Here is a 5,000-nt window from a genome sequence, read left to right as displayed (position 1 = left end):
AATCAACTTCGAACGTTTTAACCGCAACAACTTTAATATACGCTAGTGGAGCTGGAATTACCGCGGCTGCTGGCACCAGACTTGCCCTCCACTTGATCCTTATTGAAGGATTTATGCTCAATTCATTCCAATTATGGACCATCGTTAGAGAGGTCCATATTGTTATTTCTCGTCACTACCTCCCCGTGCCGGGATTGGGTAATTTACGCGCCTGCTGCCTTCCTTGGATGTGGTAGCCATTTCTCAGGCTCCCTCTCCGGAATCGAACCCTGATTCCCCGTTACCCGTCGCAACCATGGTAGTCCTCTACACTACCATCAATAGTTGATAGGGCAGACATTTGCAAGATCTGTCGTCGGTCAAGCGACCATACGATCGGCATCCTTATCCAGACTTCAACTCAAGCCGCCCGGAGGCGATTGGTTTTACTAATAAGTGCACCAGTTCCACCGTCCGCAAGCGGACAGCGGTCCCGGCATGTTGCATGTATTAGCTCTGGCTTTTCCACAGTTATCCAAGTAACTGATGGGTGGATGATCTTGTGAATTATGGCTGTTGTACTGAGCCTTATGCGGTTTCACATTCATTTATGTTTGTACTTAGACATGCATGGCTTAACCTTTGAGACAAGCGTATATTACTGGTAGGATCAACCAGAATTCGTCTTCGTCAATTGCTTGTTCGATATTTTTTGTCTACCAGGGCACCAGTCCCCGCAGACTCTCTTTCTACGTTCATCAGGTGACACAATCTTTGTTGTGACCACTCTCATTGACCTGCGGCAGTACACCGACTCCACAGCGCCAATAACCACACGAGCAAAGGTTGTTCAGGAGGATGTCAGATTATCGATGTACATCGTACACCAACATTTGACGTACCGAGGCATTACACCCCGCACGCCCCCAACAGGACCAATCAAGGCTCGCATACGACCTGCGACTTACTGCGGCTCCCTGAAGGTCCCCGTAGGACGACCATCACCAGTTAAGGTGTAGTTGACTTGTCAGGGCACGGTAGTCCCCACAAGTCCCCGATTATTCGTGGATATCGTCCTACGATTGTTTCTGACTCCTTTTGCTCCCCGCAGGTCCCCGTAGGACGACCATCACCAGTTAAGGTGTAGTTGACTTGTCAGGGCACGGTAGTCCCCACAAGTCCCCGATTATTCGTGGATATCGTCCTACGAGTTTTTGTGACCCTTGGGTTCCCGGCAGGTCCCCGTAGGACAACCATCACCAGTTAAGGTGTAGTTGACTTGTCAGGGCACGGTGGTCCCCACAAGTCCCCGATTATTCGGAGATATTGTCCTACGAGTTTTAGTGACCCTTTTGTTCCCCGCAGGTCCCCGTAGGACGACCATCACCAGTTAAGGTGTAGTTGACTTGTCAGGGCACGGTAGTCCCCACAAGTCCCCGATTATTCGTGGATATCGTCCTACGAGTTTTTGTGACCCTTGGGTTCCCGAACTTTGCTACGATGGTTCTGCCTCCAGAGGAGACTTATGAACACTTCGTATCATTTCTTACACCGAACCATGGGATCGCGAGATTGCTCCCGGATCCCTAATCACCTTACATTTTCGTTTCGTTTCCGTACACTACGATGAGATAATTCAATTTGTTTGTTCGTCTGGCGAACGTTTTATTGCGGAATTACCGCGGTACTTCCAGCCGGGTATGGCTGCCGTACGACCTACAGGATAGATCATCGAACCACTTTTCGTGCATATTGTCCGTCGAGGGTATCACCTCGATACCCCCAACAGACCTTTGGACACTTCCTCACTACTCCTTGGAGCAGCAATCAGGGAACCATATAGTAGGAACAGCCGAATATGGAACTCTTTTCGTACTTTGGACACCTCCTATAACTTGTATGGCGACTTCGGGGACCTTCATTTCGTTCTCAGTTGGTACCCCTATTTCGGTCTTTGGACACCTCGTCTTACCCGTATAACTCACTTTAGGTCCACTTATTTGCCTGATATCTCATCGTGAACCCGTTTTTCGTACACCGTACACACCTAGGAACACCACATATGCGTTTCCCTTTCGATCGTGAAGTTTTCAAATTTTTCGATTTTTGGTCCTAGAAATTCATGAACGGTGGGAGACCAAAATTTTTCATAAAAAAAAAATTTTCACCGTTTGACCATAAAAACCTTCTTTTCGTACATACCCCATCATTTCTTCACGTTTTAGGCCATTTCTGAAATTTTCGCTTCGATAGTGTGTCCCCTATAATACAAAATGAACATTTTGCATCTCCCACAAGTGGCCATTTTTTTCCGCCACTGAAGAACACGACCTTGGGAACTCGGACCTAGGACGTGGCCATGTAAGTCATAGGCCACCCCAACTTTTGCAAAATACTGTTTCTTTTCACTTTTCATGATCTAAGGCGCGTTCCGACGGCGTTTTGAACAAATTTATGAGAAAAAAAATTTTGACCCTCGGACCAAAATTTTTTCGTTCGGGGCCCCATGGCCTATGGCCAGTATGGGAACTTGGGATGCCGATATGACAAAATTTGTCAAAAAATCACTAAAAAGTCGCTATGGCCCATTATTTAGAGCTTGTTGAGACCTTTCTAAAACACCTTGGTTGACCCCTGTCCGATAAGTAGTTTTCGAGATATTCGAGAAAATGTGATTTTTTGGGACTTAGAAAATTTTTGACCCGTACCCTAAGAAAAAGTGATTTTTTCATAGGACAATTTTTTCTTCGCAAATACTGTTTGGTTTCACTTTTCATTATTAGAAACGCGTTCCGAAGCCATTTTCATCAAAATCTCGTGAAAAAAAAATTTCACCCCCGGACCAAAAGTTGGCCGTTCGGTGCCCTATGGCCTATGGCCAGTATGGGAACCAAGGATGCCGATATGCGAAAAAGTGTCAAAAAATCACTTGAAAGTCGCTATGGCTCATTAAATAGAGCTTGTAAAGACCTTTCTAAAACACCTTGGTTGACCCCTGTCCGATAAGTAGTTTTCGAGATATTCGAGAATAAGTGATTTTTTGGGACTTAGAAAATTTTTGACCCGTACCCTAAGAAAAAGTGATTTTTTCATAGGACAATTTTTTCTTCGCAAATACTGTTTGGTTTCACTTTTCATTATTAGAAACGCGTTCCGAAGCCATTTTCATCAAAATCTCGTGAAAAAAAATTTCACCCCCGGACCAAAAGTTGGCCGTTCGGTGCCCTATGGCCTATGGCCAGTATGGGAACCAAGGATGCCGATATGCGAAAAAGTGTCAAAAAATCACTTGAAAGTCGCTATGGCTCATTAAATAGAGCTAGTAAAGACCTTTCTAAAACACCTTGGTTGACCCCTGTCCGATAAGTAGTTTTCGAGATATTCGAGAATAAGTGATTTTTTGGGACTTAGAAAATTTTTGACCCGTACCCTAAGAAAAAGTGATTTTTTCATAGGACAATTTTTTCTTCGCAAATACTGTTTGGTTTCACTTTTCATTATTAGAAACGCGTTCCGAAGCCATTTTCATCAAAATCTCGTGAAAAAAAATTTCACCCCCGGACCAAAAGTTGGCCGTTCGGTGCCCTATGGCCTATGGCCAGTATGGGAACCAAGGATGCCGATATGCGAAAAAGTGTCAAAAAATCACTTGAAAGTCGCTATGGCTCATTAAATAGAGCTTGTAAAGACCTTTCTAAAACACCTTGGTTGACCCCTGTCCGATACGTAGTTTTCGAGATATTCGAGAATAAGTGATTTTTTGGGACTTAGAAAATTTTCGACCATGACATATATGAAAAGTGAATTTTTCATAGGACCAAAAAGTTTGTCCAAATAGGGTTTTGGTTCACTTTTTATGGTCAGATAAGTGATCCGATGCTATTTTCATGATCATTAGAGGGATTTCACGCTGTGACCAAAAATTTTCATACTTCATACTTGTCCCGGTGCCGTATATGGGAGGACCGGGGGAACATGTCTTCGTAAGTCGTGATGTTCAGTGACGGATTTCTGGGACTTAGAAAAAAAATGTGCTCTCAGGCACATTATATGTTTCATACACACATGATTTTCATTCTTCATACTTGTCCCCGTGCCGTACATGGGAGGACCGGGGGAACATGTCTTCGTAAGTCGTGATGTTCAGTGACGGATTTCTGGGACTTAGAAAAAAAATGTGCTCTCAGGCACATTATATGTTTCATACACACATGATTTTCATTCTTCATACTTGTCCCCGTGCCGTATATGGGAGGACCGGGGGAACATGTCTTCGTAAGTCGTGATGTTCAGTGACGGATTTCTGGGACTTAGAAAAAAAATGTGCTCTCAGGCACATTATATGTTCCATACACACATGATTTTCATTCTTCATACTTGTCCCCGTGCCGTATATGGGAGGACCGGGGGAAGATGTGTTTGTAAGTCGTGATGTTCAGTGACGGATTTCTGGGACTTAGAAAAATAAATGTACCCTTAGGCACATTATTTGTATCAATAATTGTATCCCCAGCCTTTCATGGGGAACTTTTCCGTATTCCCGGACTTGTACATTTTGCGGGTTCCACCTCCCGACAATGTATCTCTACTGTGCATTACGTACCTTATAACGCACGGCACCCATTGGGTGACTCCACTTAACCATCTTTCGATAATGCCCGTGTTGCAGATATAATCCCAACACCTACCAGGCTTTATATGTACATCGAACGTTACATACGATGCACCCCGTATTCCTGGACTTGTACATTTTGCGGGTTCCACCTCCCGACAATGTATCTCTACTGTGCATTACGTACCTTATAACGCACGGCACCCATTGGGTGACTCCACTTAACCATCTTTCGATAATGCCCGTGTTGCAGATATAATCCCAACACCTACCAGGCTTTATATGTACATCGAACGTTACATACGATGCACCCCGTATTCCCGGACTTGTACATTTTGCGGGTTCCACCTCCCGACAATGTATCTCTACTGTGCATTACGTACCTTATAACGCACGGCACCCATTGGGT

This window comes from Anopheles stephensi, unplaced genomic scaffold, assembly GCF_013141755.1.
Source record: "Anopheles stephensi strain Indian unplaced genomic scaffold, UCI_ANSTEP_V1.0 ucontig217, whole genome shotgun sequence".
In the NCBI taxonomy this organism is placed as follows: Eukaryota; Metazoa; Arthropoda; class Insecta; order Diptera; family Culicidae; genus Anopheles; species Anopheles stephensi.
Note: the sequence above shows the minus strand (reverse complement) of the source record.